The sequence below is a fragment of the Calliphora vicina genome, chromosome 4 (genome assembly GCF_958450345.1).
Source record: "Calliphora vicina chromosome 4, idCalVici1.1, whole genome shotgun sequence".
NCBI lineage: Eukaryota > Metazoa > Arthropoda > Insecta > Diptera > Calliphoridae > Calliphora > Calliphora vicina.
Genome location: NC_088783.1, coordinates 272,889 through 288,189, shown reverse-complemented (window position 1 = coordinate 288,189; position 15,301 = coordinate 272,889). Strand labels below are relative to the sequence as shown.

Genomic DNA, 15,301 nt, shown 5'->3' with positions numbered 1-15,301 from the left:
TAAATAAATCTACATATTGCTACAAAACAATGCAGAAAGTTAACGAGTTTCACCTATTTATTTCAAATAAATATGTATTAAAATTTTGCATATATGTATGTATGTATCTGAACTTTGACCTAGATGCTCGTCCAGAAATCGTTGTCCGATTTGGCTCAAATTTTCCGCACTTAACTTTTAGGCCTAATATCACAATATTCCACTCTTCACAATTTTAACAATTTGTTTCATACAACTGATTGTCACTCTAATGTATGTACATTAGGGTGCCCGTTTGTATGGAGAAAAAAATAATTTGATTCATTCTAAGACAACGTTTTGAAATTTTTTCGTCCTGGGGTCAATATTTGGCGAGCTGGATCAATGGATAAAAAGATCCTTTTTTGAGGTCCTTTAAAAAAAAAAAATTTCGTCGAAAATTTTTAAATTAAATTTTTTTTTTTAAATTTCTAATGCGTCTCTCAAAGATTTAGAATGAATCAAATTTTCATTTTAGTCGGAAACATCCGCAACTTTAATTTTGAGGCCACCCTAATGTACATATATGTATAGAAATATCAAATAATTCGCCGTTTGTACTCATTGTTCAAAAAAAATTGAGAATAGTTTGCAATATTAAACTAACGCAAACTGTTTGTTTCTTTAATTTAACATTCGCATTCGATAAAAAATATTTAATATTCGTTTTTTTAACGAAATATGTTTAATTTACTGGATCCACATAAAAATAAGAAAGAAAATGTTATAAGGACGTTTCCATAAATGCTATACATTTAGACATAAAGCAAATATCCATGCCGTCAGGCTGTACTGCCAAAGGAGTTGAGCTGTCAAAATCCGAACAGATAAATAAATCAATAACTTTCCATATCCAATAGAGTTGTGTAGCTCATGAATGACCTAGTTCAATTGAACTATTCACTCAACTGAGCGAAGTTAATCATTCATCATACTGAGTGTTTTCAGCTCAGCACTGAGCGTTTTCAACTGAGCTGTTTTGTAGTATCAGGCTTCCCAGATTTTCTTCGAGACTTTAATATATATTTCTTGAAACAGTGTGATTCACTACAAAAATCAAAGGTTGATTTTTAATTTCTTCTTCAAAATCGTATCCCAAATCCATTGAATCTAAACTTAGGTATGATGAATCGAACTCCATTGTTTCAGTTATTTTCGCTTCATCTTTTAAACCCGCAATTATTGATAGCTTTTAAATTCTTGCTGCTAGCGAAACGAGGCATGGCTGTCGTAAATGCTATGAGGCATAGATGTCATAAATGCTACCAGCATCAATTTTGTCGCTTTGAAAATCTAAGTTAAGCCTATTTATTTCATTTAATATTGGAGATATAAATTTAAGTATAGTCTTAGGGGGCATTTACATTATGACTTTAAGTCATGACTTCATGTTTTATTTTTTGTACTAACAAATTGTGACGTCTAAACAAATGGCAAGTTTTCTGTTTTTCAAGACTTTTTTTGATATTCAGCTTTGAGCTGTTTTCTGATTGGCTGTTGATACGATTAGATGCCAAAAATTGGCAAACATGGTTAACAAAAAAGGCATCGTTAAGGGGATTTTCGTAGGGGTTTTAAAAGAAAAACAAAAAAAGACATGACTTTAAATCAAAGTGTAAATGTCACCTTAGTTCTTCATTGCACATTAAATCGTGTATACATAAATAGAACAATTCCGTAAATACGAAAAGTAAAACGTCAAAATAAAAATAAAAATCCCCAAAAAGATTCCAAAATTCCCCAAAACATACAATATTGCCCAACTGTTCCCCATCTCCCCAAACCCAAATATATGAAAAAAACGTAAAAATTTTTCAAATGGGGCAAGGTTTGTGGAACTTCTGAGGAGTAAATAAAGGCCTTTTATATAAGTATTTGATATTATTGAAAACGTTAGGACTTGAAGATTGATATTTTAGTAAAGTTAAAAAATTTTATAAATTTTTGGGACGTCATTTACCTTTAAAACTTAAAAAATAATAATATGGTGATTTTCCATAAAAAATATATAAAATTTGAATTAATGTAAAATTTAATATAGACTCAAATGTCTTTAAATCAACGACATTACAAATTTTGACATTTTTTATTTTCAAATACCGAAATTCCTAAACCGGCGAAAATGTGTTCCAAAAACTGAGTTTTTTTTTAGAAAAGTGCCTACTGTGACATTATTTACCGTGTGATAGTAAAAAAATGTGTAGATATTTAAGAAGCATATAGTTTTATACAAATATGAAGCTTTTTTGGGGATCGGTGCTTTGTCTTTTTAGAATTTTTTACTCAAATCTAATTTTTTTTTTAAAAATTGGTCAAGTTTGGATAGGTTTGTGGTGTGTTGTGTCGGCCAAATTTACTTTACATTAAATTCTCTTTATGGATCATATAAAAATTGCATATAGTCCCGAAGAAAATTTTTTTACAAAAAAATATATAGACCTTTTTGGGAAAAAACCTAAAAAAACGCACTTTTTACATGTTCCAACTTTCCAAGTTTTTTTATTTTATTTACAATTATATCGCCATGACGTCTGCAATAAACTTTTTTTTGGTTACTTTTTTAGCATTTTGGTTATTTTTTTAATCAAACTTGGTTACAAATATTTTGAGGTTGTGGCAACACTGCTCGTCAATGCTCTAACATTATTTCGCTCACTAATGCATTAAACACATTCAAGACAGCAGGCTACCAACTTCAATCTGTCAAAAATAAAATGCACACGTTTATATGAAGACGATTATTTTGACGACAGCACAGCTACACGGCCACACGACTACTCATGCCGATGTAGCCGAATTAAGCTAATTTCTATTTTTGTCAACTGCAAAATAGAAATAGTGTTGCTAATATAATAAAAAATGTAAATCAAATTAAGCTAGGTTCTCTGTTCAAAATTTCGTGCGAAATGCTGTCAAACTACATATAAAATATTTGGAATGAAATATATGCGAAATAATTTCGCAAAAGCAGTACTCTGTTTTTATTGTGGAAAACATGTGAAATACATCTGGCAACCTTATTTTTCCACAAGAAATAACATATGCAGCACTTCTTTCGCACGAAATTAAAACTAACAGCAAATACAATGTTTCGCATGAAAAAACCATAATTTTTCGCAAATATGAACAGAGTACTAGGCTTTAGTGCTTAAAAAAAATGTTTTTTTTTTTACTTAATTAAGAGAAGTTTCTAATAACCATATTGAAATAAATTAATAACAGGTACATAATTAATTATAACCATATATATATTTTTACTCAAAATAATTGTTTCAATCTTAATTACTTTGGAATTTTGTACGGTTGTATTTTATTAAAGTGGCACCACTGAATTATAAATCAGCTGTTTACTTTGTAGCTGTTGTCTTTAAAACAATTCCGTAGCCACACGACTACAACTGCAGCCAGCAGAATTTGTGTTCGTGTAGTCGTGTAGCCTATTGTCTTGAATGTGTTTAATGCATAACATCCCAGCGGGAAAAATATGCAGTAAAGATGCCTTCCTAAATGCCTCATTTTGCAGACACAAGGACTTCTAGCCGCATGGTAAAATCATTTCAATTTTACACGGCGTGTTATTGCGTGCCAAGGCCTTGCATACTCGCTTCTATTAGAGGGCTGAGAGAAGGGCTACTTATGATGGACTGCTGGTAGCCAACAAGCAATTTATTGTTGTAAATTTGTAAAGAGAGTTAATCAAAGAGATGCAGAGTATTTTATTTCATTCACTCACTTGTTATTAGAAGGGGATACATAGGGCTTCTTGAACCCCTTCTAAGAGCAGGCAGTATGGAATGAGTATCGGATCTTCTAGAATGAGTAAGCATGCCTTTTAGAAGGCCTACAAACTGAAGCCCTATCATTTTTTCCCGTTGGGATTGAAAAGTGAGTGAGTATTGTGTCCAACAAAAACAAAACAATCATTTGAATGGATGTTTGTTATGTATGTATATGATCGTATACTCCCATGCTCTGCCGGGTATACATATATTTCAGCATTGATATGATACAACGCACAGTGGTTTAGAAACTTTTTTTGGAAATAATTCGGTATCTCGGGAACTATTACATATATTATAACGAAATTTCACAGGGTTGGAGCCGAGGTGTTTTCGAGTTGATCTACATTTGTTCAGCTTTCTAGCGCTAATGGGGGCCAATGCGTGGCCCCTCAAAGTTGGTCACCTCGGTACCCCAATTTTTTAAAAACATCGCCAAAAATCCATTTATGAACTGAATGAGCTGAAACTTAAAATATAAATAGTCCTTGCGAAGATCTACAAAAAATAATCTTACATGTGTAGGTTATCTCTATTAGTTGAAGAGATATTTAGGTTTATTGATTTATTTTTTTTAATTTTGCTCGATCTTTTTTGGTTTTTTAGAAATGGCGGGCACACGGAGGGTCTAAATTTATTTTTAAAATATCAGCTATATTGGTGATAAAATTCTAAATGTAATAAATAAAACTTTGCTAACAGTTATCTGGTCCCTATTAAAAGTTACACGCATCCAAAGTTGGAACATGTAAAATGGGCCGTATTTTTTAAATTTTTTACCAAAAAAGACCAAAAATTATTTCTTCTGTAAAAAAAAAATTTCTTCGGGACTATATACAATTTTTATCTGATCCGTAAAGAAAACTTAATGCAAAAGCGTGTAAAGTTAAATTTGGCTCCCTTAAGGGGAGCTAGCCCACACCAGGCCTATCCAAACTTGGCCAATTTAAATTAAAAATTTTAGGTTTGAACCGTTAAAATTTTACATTAATTCAAATTTCATATTTTTCTTCGTGGAAAATAACCATATTACAATTTTTTTAGTTTTTAAGGAGCATGACGTCCGAAAAATTCATAAAATTATTTAATTTTACAAAAATATCAATATTTAAGTCCTAATGATTTCAACAATATCAAATACTTAATAAAAAGTCTTTATTTATTCCTCAGAAGTTCCACAAACCTTGTCCCCTTTGACAAATTTGTACGCTTTTTCATATACATACATATTTCATGCAAAATGAGTTTACACCAAACGTATGTGTTTGAATTCAAAATTTACATTTGATATGTTAGTATCATTTTGCATGAAATATATGAAAAAAGGAAAAAACTTTTCACTGAAGAGTGAGTATAAGCTTATTATATAAGTATTTGGTATTGGTGAAAAACTCAGGTGTTGGAGATTAACTAATTAAAAAATTAAATAATTTTATGAATTTTTCGGACGTCATGCACCTTAAAAACTAAAAAATTGTAATATGGTTATTTTCCACGAAGAAAAATTTGAATTAATGTTAAATTTTAGCGGTTAAATTAGTGTTTATAAACCGGTTAACCGAAAAACCGGTTTTTCTTCGAAATCTCGGTTTTTTGCGAACCGGTTAATTTAAAATGTTGATTTTCGGTTAACCGGTTTATCCGGTTTTTATCACTCGGTTAACCGGTTTTTAGAATTTGGGACTAAAATTGATAAATTTCATGTTTTGGTGCAATTTTTATATTCATTGTACACACATTATTGGTCTAATTTGAAATCTAAACTGCTGATTTACAATACAAACCTATTTAGACTGATATTTTTAAGAATTGCAATAATTCTAAATAGTAGAAGACGACGAGTTTACTTAAAAACTTTTTCACAATAAATTGCACATGAAACTATTAAAAATTAAATTCCGCATAATTCTTGAAGTTAAGCTAAATCGTAATAATGATTCATTATAAACTTAGTGATGATTTTACCTAACGTTAACTTGAATTTGATGTGCATACCTTCTTTCAATGAATTTGACTTCATTAGTGCGTTTTGTTCTTAAAATTTTATTTTATTAATCATTTCGTTAGCTTAGTGTTCCTTTTAAGAAATAAACGGTCTAAAATCCATGATTTGAAATCTGATAATGGAGTTTTATTAATTATTTAGTATGATTTATAATGACAAATAATCACAGCTAAGAAGAAGTGCATTTGCATATTATAGGTCCTTTTTTGGACTTGCAACATTTTCTGTTTCATATCTGAAAGTCGAGGTGATAATAAATTTTTAAAATTATCAAATATTTAATTAAAAAACGGATTTACATTTTTTGGTTGAAATTCAATGAATAAACAAAAAACTAAAACATATACTCAATTCCATTTGAGTGAGATAACAATTTTGAAATTTTTACAAAATAAAATGGACTCAGCACTTTTGAATATTCATAGTTATTTAATATTAGCCATTACTGATTACTAAAAACTACAAATTTTAAAGCTGTATATACTTTATTGGTCTTTTTATGTTTTCTACACATATATGACGGTTAACCGGTTTTTTCATGTCGGTTAACCAAAAAACCGGTTTTCTAAAAAAGGCCAATTTTCGGTTAACCGACTAAACGGTTTTTTAAAAAGTCGGTTTTTTATAAACACTAGGTTAAATATATCATAACAAAATTTAGAAATAATGTAGATCCAAGTGTTCTTAAGTCAATAGCATTTTAATTTTTGATATTTTTCATTTCCCGAAGAAATTTTTTTTTTACGAAAGAAAAAATATATATTGTCTTTTTTGGGAAAAAACGTAAAAAAATACGGCCCTTTTAGATGTTCCAACTTTGGATGCGTGTAACTTTTTATAGGGACCAGATAACTGTTAGCAGGTTTTATACATTATATTTAGAATTTTATCACCAATATAGCTGTTATTTTGAAAATAAATTTGGACCCTCCGTGGGCCCGCCATATCTGAAAAACCAAAAAAAGATCGAGCAAAATTAAAAAAAATAAATCAATAAACCTAAATATCTCTTCAACTAATACACATGTAAGAGTATTTTTTGTAGATCTTCTCAAGGACTATTTATATTTTATGTTTCAGCTCATTCAGTTCATAAATGGATTTTTGGCGATTTTTTTTAAAAAATTGGGGTCCCAAGGTGACCAACTTTGAGGGGCCACGCACTGGCCCCATTAGCGCTAGAAAGCTGAACAAATGTAGATCAACTCGAAAACACCATGTGAAATTTCATAATAATATAATGCATCTAATAGTTCCCGAGATACCGAATTATTTCCAAAAAAAAAAGTTTGCAAAGTTTTTGGAAATAATTCGATATCACGCGAACTATTAGATGCATTATTACGAAATTTCACATGGTTGGAGCTGAGGGGTTTTCGAATTATTTCCAGTTTTTCAGCTTTCTAAGGGTAATGGGGGCCAGCGCGTGGCCCCTTAAAAAAATATTTATTTACTTAACTTATTGAAATATATGGAAAAACTAAACATTTCAGAAAAAAAATTAACTAATGTTTCGAAGTTCGATTTTAAGGGGACAAACGTATTCACATAGTTTCTAATTTTTAATAGGAAAATAGTTTTTTTTAATAGTTTAATATTTTGTGGAGTAGCCTATCTTTTGATATGACTTCTTTTAATCGTCTTGGCATTGAATCGACCAATTTTTGGTGACGTCAGCTCCAATATTTTGCTATTCTTGTAACAGGACTTCTTTAAGTTGAGTCTTACTAATAATATGGTGCTTTCTTACACGTTCGGCAAATTTATCCCACAGATGTTCTATGGAATTCATGTCAGGTGATTGCGGAGGAGTCGGAAGAATGTGGTTAACATGATGCACTATTCATATTCGGACGTCATGGGCTGTGTGTTTGGGGTCATTGTACTGTTGAAAATAGAAACGTTCCCAAGCTTTAACCTTAGTGCGCATTGTAGTAGGTTTTCTTTTCAAATATTCAGGTACACTGTTTTGTCCATTGAACCGTCGATGAAAACTAAGTTTCCTACACCAGATGCAGACATACAACCCCGGTCTATTTTTGTAGCGTCCCTGTTGAAAACACCTTTATTTATCTATTTTTCTAATAAAACATCGAAATCAAACCAAAAACCAACTATTTTTAAGTACATATTTTTTATATTTTAAGAGCGCATAAAACTGTTTTTGTGGTTGCCCTGGTAATAACAAAGAAAGCATGATAAATACATGACATATTTTGCGTTAAACTATTTAATATAGGAAGAGTTATATACCAATGGAAATCTTGTTCGAACTAGATGAAATTTTTAAAAACTGAAAGAAATTTACAGAAACGAAATTTATATGACGTTAAATTCATTTAAATTATTTTCTATGTTATAATTGGAAAATATAAACATTTTTGCAGAAAATTGCAAAAGTTTGAATACTTTTGGTCTTACAAGATAATTTCTGATGCATCATTGAAAGTGCATTGCAAAGACCTTTCAGAAAATTACAAAATTGTATATGTTTGCTATGCTATAAATATAGAAAAAATCGGTAAACACCCCCAAAATAAAAAAAAATTATCCTTTGATCCAGCTTAAAAAATATTTACGCAGGACAAATAATTTGAGGAAATTGCATTCTCAAATAAAATAAGCTTTTATTTTAGTTGGGAATATCAACATCTTATATTTCCTCCACACAATCGGAACCACCCTTGTGTACATGTATTAATATTTACAGTGCACTCGCGGTAACGTGAACACCGTCTAACGTGAACACCGCCTAACGTGAACAAGTTTTTGTTTACATTGACTACTCTGTAACGTGAACAAACTCAGAAAGCTCTATTACGTGAAAAATTTTTGTTCACTGCATTTGTTTTCTATGCTGACTGAAACACTGAAAAACATACATTAAATTCGATTTTTAAAGTTTTGGGAATTCTCTTATTTAAAAAATATGTTTGTATTCTCCAAATTAATATTTTTTGTATGCAGCGAATGAGTAATTTTATTTGCTATGTAATTTTATTTCAATGTATGTATGTATATTTTCTCGTTTTGTTTTGTAATGCATTTTAATCAATAATTTTTGTTTTATATTTTAATAATGAAAATAATAATGAAAGAATTTCACGTTCAAGCGTGTAAATTTTATATTATTTCCATGAAATTCGACAATCGCTAACGTGAATAATTTCACTAACATGAACTGCCTTGGTTTTAATTAGTTCACGTTACCGCGAGTGCACTGTACATACATACGTATGTACATTACCCCCTAGTTATACCTGATAAATTTTTATCACGATAAACTTCAAAATGGTTGTCTAAATAAAAAATTATCAGGTATAGTCTCCATTTATATGAATTTTTGCTACGTTATGATAAAATTGTTAGTGCTTTTGCTTAGACAACTTTGTCATGACAACAAATTTCATTTATTGTTATGATGAATATTGGTAAAGTATAGACAGGGTATAGACAGGGACAGGATGATAGAATAACGTAAACTGGTGCCGCAACGACGCACAGTGGCGCCATTTCAGTTTTTTCGTTGCAAATTATTAATTTTGAACCAAATGTACCAAAATAATTTTAAATTTTTTATGTTTCTTTTTAAAGGCTTTTATGATTTAAAATTATTCCAGAAAAGATAAAAAAAAATATTTTGTTTTGAAAAAAACATTTTTTGGTTTGTTTTTTCACGGTCATATGTCATTTTTGGAACGATGTCTTTTTTCAAAATTTTACCTCTAGTAAAAAATGCGGCAAGAACGGGCAGCTGGAAATTTTTGCATTAGGTAAAGGAATAATCAAAGAACTTATTTTGAAAATATGGCAAATATAGAAATTGATAGTTTTTTTTTATTTTCCTTAAAATTTGAGAAATATTGAAAAGATGGATAGTTGGTAAATATCGATTTACCTGGACAAATACAAAGTAAACAGTACAATTTTTGTTTATTCTTTTCTTAATAAATATATCTATCAAAAGAATCAAAAATAATGACGATCAGTTACATAGTTTTCGACATATTGTATCTGAAAGCGGACCAAATTAGCTAAAAATTGTCTGTTTTTTGAAAACTGAAACTTTGAAGGGCTATATCTTCTGAACCAAAAATCAATATTTTTTAGGGGCACATGAAATTTTGATTTTTGCAACCTCACTTGTTCTACGGTCGCCAAGGGAAAACATTAAATTTTTTCAGTTTTTGTAATAATGTTGCATTTAAATAATTACTTTTGCAATTTAATTTCAGAAATTTCCAATTATATTTCAGAATTTTCTAATAGAATTTCAGATATTTCCAATTTTATTTCAGAATTTTCTAATTCAATTTCAGAAATTTCCAATTATATTTCAGAAGTTACCATTTATATTTCAGAAATTTCCAATTATATTTCAGAAGTTTCCATTTATATTTCAGAACTTTCTAATTGAATTTCAGAAATTTCCAATTATATTTCAGAATTTTCCATTTGTATTTCAGAAATTTCTAATTGTATTTCAGAATTTTCCATTTGTATTTCAGAATTTTCTATTTGTATTTCAGAATTTTCTAATTGTATTTCAGAATTTTCTAATTGTATTTAAGAAATTTCCATTTGTATTTCAGAAAATTCTAATAGCAATACCAATGGAAATTTCTGAAATACAAATAGAAAATTCTGAAATACAGATAGGAATTTCTGAAATACAATTGGAAAATTCTGAAATACAATTAGAAACTTTTTAAGTATAAATTAAAACTTCTGAAATACAAATGGAAATTTCTGAAATACATTTGGAAAATTCTGAAATACAATTAGAAAATTCTGAAATACAATTAGAAATTTCTGAAATATAAATGGAAACTTCTGAAATATAATTAGAAAGTTCTGAAATATAAATGGTAACTTCTGAAATATAATTGGAAATTTCTGAAATTGAATTAGAAAATTCTGAAATAAAATTGGAAATATCTAAAATTCAATTAGAAAATTCTGGAATATAATTGGAAATTTCTGAAATTCAATTATAATTTTCTGAAATACAATTAGAAACTTCTGAAATACAATTAGAAATGGTGTAGAACAATGATGTTCATTTCATTGTGCTTTCGCGCTGAGTAACAACACACATATTCTTATTCTCTTTAAAGAGCATAACAAATGTCTTATTTTTTTAAGAAATTCATTAAGCATTTTTGTTGGTTGGTTTTTGGACGAAGCATAGCAAACACACGCGTTTCAATTACAATTGAACACAAAACAACAAAGTCAGAAATAAATAAAAAAAATTGAGAGAATTTCGGCCGTATAATGTATATTCTTTTATATCCTTAAAATTTAAATTACATTCATTTAATAAATTGTTTATATCTGGCAAAAATTCTAAATCTAAACATTCTTTATTTTGTTCTTATTTTAAGTGTTTGACATTATGTTTGCTGGGTAGCTCTCTCACCAATACATCTTCATTTTGCTTTTTGAACATCACTGGTGTAGAACAAGAAATGTAGGAACAAAATTAACATATTTTGAGAAATATTAAAATAGAGGCTTATTTTTACTTAAAATATATCCATATTTACTTGTATTTATGTATATGAGTTTTTGCCTTTGTGGGACATCGTTAACCTATTCGCAGGTATAACCAAAAAAATGAATTTATTTTAACGGCAGATTCAAAACTCCAATTTCAAAGTTTTAAAAATTTTGTTAAACAAATTTCAGAATTTTTTGATCATCACATTGGGATTTATTGAGAACATAATTGGGAATAAAAATATGAAAAAAGTATGTCAAAACCTCCTACAGTTTTTCAGTACCAGCGATTTAAATTTTGCGATTTTCGAGAAAAACTAATTTTTTGGCCATATTTTGGCGAATGAGCCTAATTTCCTTACTGTTATGATTTTTAAGTAAAAGCTATTCAGAATATTATAGTCCTAGTAATTTTAAATATAGTCTGAAAGTTTTACTAAAAACGGAAAACGTTATCCCTTAAATCGTGAAGGTCATATGTCAATTTTTTCAATATTTGGAATTTCTCTTGGAAAGATAACGAAATTTTATATGTATATTTTTGGGCCGATTTTGATGAAACTTAATAAAAATATAACACAAAGCCTAGTATTTACAGAAACAGAAGAAAAATTAAAATTAACTGTTTATAGCACTTGGGGTTAAAATGACCCCATACTTCTAAACCCATAAACAAATTGTAAATTTCAATAGTGCTCATCAAAATTTGATTTTTATAGGAAACAAACTTTAAAATATTGTATTGTGTATTAGAAAATAGTATTACTAAGCCACTTTGAAAAATGTTCACAATTTTGACCACACATTTTTCAAACGGCAAAATATTATTTATACCTGATTTTAGCTTTAATAGCGTAATTATTATTTTTTGGGTATTTTTGAACAATAAAATTGATTTTAAAAATATATAACATTTCGCTATCTTTCCATGAGAAATTCCAAATATTGAAAAAAATAAAGGTTAACGTTTTCCGATTTTAGTAAAACTTTCAGACCATATTTAACATTACCATTACTATAAGATTATGAATAGGTTTTACTTAAAATTAGTGTTTATAAACCGGATAACCGGTTAACCGAAAACCCGGTTTTTCTTCAAAATCTCCATTTTTTGCGAGCCGGTTAATTTAAAATGTTGATTTCGGTTAACCGGTTTTGGAACATTTTCTGTTTCATATCAGAAAGTCGAGGTGATAATTAATTATTAAATAAACCAGTAATCAATTCCATTTGATTGAGATAATTTTGAAATGTTAACATAATAAAATGGACTTAGCACTTTTGCATATTTATAGTTATTTAATATTAACCATTCCTGACTAATAAAAACAAAAAATTTTAAATTTTATGTTTTCTTCACATATACAGTGGTGGCCACCAATTTAAGACAAATACTTGAATTTTTTTCATCAACTGAATTTTAAGTGCGATAGAGCCAAAATAAAAGGACCTCTAAGGGTATGGAATTTATTATTAATGTTTCTAGTTTCTGAAAAATGTTTTGAAAAATCAGTATAACATATATGGACAAAGATATGTCGAAATAGGTTGACCCACCTCAGCGAACATCCGCTGTTAATAACATGATATGACCGAAATTAATGGAACTAAAAATACGAAATTTGGTCCGAATATGTTATAACAATAAAATTATAATGATATAAATGTGAGAAAATATGTTTATTTAAAAAAAATTTGTTTGGTCAATTTGTAGAAAAATTGACACAGTCGAATAAAACACACTTGTGTGTTAAAACCGTCCTCATGCATACATATGTGTGGAAATATTTGAAAAAATAATTGACAATTACATGGAATTTAGCAAACAATTTTTGTCTTAAATTTCTGGTCACCACTGTATGTCACCGGTTAACCGGTTTAACAGGTATTTTCGAAGTCGGTTAACCGTAAAACCGGTTTTCTAAAAAAGGCCAATTTTCGGTTAAACGATAAACCGGTTTTTTATAAACACTACTTAAAATTTATAACAGTAAGGAAATTGGGCTCATTCGCCAAAATATGGACAAAAAATTAGTTTTTCTTGAAAATAGCAAAATTTAAAACTGTAAGAAGTATTGACATCATTTTTTTATATTTTTATTCTCTATTATGATCTTAATAAATCCCAATGTGATGATCAACAAATTCAGAAATTTGTTTAACAAAATTTTTAAAAATTTGAAAATGGAGATTTGAAACTGCCGTTAAAAAAATAAATTTTTTGGTCACACCTGCGAATAGGTTAGCGGTATCCTACGAAGACAAAAAGTTATACACAAGTAAATACGGATATATTTTAAATAAAAATTTGCTTTTATTTGATTTTTCTCGAAATATGTTAATTTTTTCTCCAAAATTTCTTGTTCAAGTGGCCTGGGACACGTTAATGGTCTGGCGAATTTGTAATAACTTTAACATTTTTGAACCAAATTTTGTCATTTATATCTCATTACAACGATAATTACGTACACATTTCGATTATTTTGCATTCAAATAGCAAAATTTTGACAAAAACAAAAAAAATGCATTTTTTCCGTATTTTGGCGATAATACAGTTTTTGGTTAATTTTCACCCAAAATTAACCCTGTAATTTTCCAAAAAAAAAATTTTTAATGTATTATTCATTAATATAAATAAATCTATGGAAAGCAAATATATAGTAAAATTTTGCATATATCTAAACTTTGACCTCGTTGCGCGTCCAGAAATCTAAAATTTTCAGCACTTAACTTTTAGGCCTAGTGTCAAAATATTCCACCCGGCACTCTTAAAAATGTTAACAACATTTACAACTGATTGTCACTCTAATGTACATATACAAATAAAATCAAAATATTATTGAAATCATTCGAAGTTTACACGAAATTAAATTTATTTTTTATTATTTTATACCTATGTTTGTTCTAGAGTTCTATAAGTAGATTGATTGTTCGAACAATCAGTATTTCCGTCTGGAAATATGTACCTTAATCGAAACTGAACAGATGGTTGGTTGACTAACTTTAAATTGGTCAACCCGCTAACTATCAAAGACAATTAAATAGGTATACCTATGTACATAATATGTAAGTTTTCTTCCACTTAATATTTCTAAGAAATTGCATAAATGCTATACATATTTATAAACTATTTTTTTTTATTTTATTTTTTATTTTTTTGTATTCATAATTTTCTAAATAAGTTTTTAACAATTACTTTTCGATTTGTTTGTTTTTTTGTTTTGTTTTTTTCTTTATGTAGATATGTATGTATGTATGGTTGTTTAGTATCTAAATTGCTTGAGAAATACGTTTAAATCGTTGAAAGTCGCGAAGCAAACTAAAGCGCTGCGCAAGCAAAACAGTCATGAAACACCAAAAAAAGTTCATCGACGAACACAAATGGAAATGGCATTACTGATGATGACGACAACGGCTATAAAATACAAAAAATACAACAAAAAAAAACAAAACAAAAACAAACAAACGAAATAGTAACAGTAACAGCAGCGCACAGTGTGCGCATTTTAAAGATTAAAGGTGAAAATTGAGTTAACAATATTCTAAAGATTTCCAGAAAGCGTTTTATAGATTTGATCAGATTTTTCAAAAATTTCTGTAAAATTATGAAATAGGAAAAAACATTAGTTCAAACTTTGATTACTTTTCATATGTATGTATGTATTAGGGTATTCAATTAATCGGGTTTCTGGTTTAATCGGTTAATCGAGCAAATAATTAATCGAGGTTTAGGTTTATTCGGTTAATAATCGGTTAATTTAAAATTATTCGATTAACCGAATAATTTCTATTTTCATTTTAAATTGAAAATACAACAATGAATTTTGTGTACAAAAAAAAACGGCAAATAAGGTATTTGAGATCATTTTTGTAAACATATCGCCTATTTGCTGCAACAATGTCATAACTCAAAATCCGTGTTTTATGAACTGAGTAATACAAAATATGCACTGTTCTATAATCTTTCATATAGTTTTATCAGTTTTCAAAAAAGTCA

At 28.6% G+C, this 15,301-nt stretch overlaps 1 protein-coding gene across 2 annotated transcripts in view; it reads right to left on the bottom strand.

Annotated features, from left to right (window-relative positions):
* The window catches only part of LOC135958941 (transforming growth factor beta-1-induced transcript 1 protein), a 36,267-nt gene extending 21,750 nt beyond the window's left edge, over positions 1–14,517 (bottom strand). For both annotated transcript variants that reach the window (XM_065509890.1, XM_065509891.1), the window contains exon 1: positions 14,501–14,517. The gene's annotated coding sequence lies outside the window, so the exon portion shown is untranslated. The remainder of the gene's footprint in view (positions 1–14,500) is intronic.
* Between the last annotated feature and the right edge of the window lie 784 nt (positions 14,518–15,301).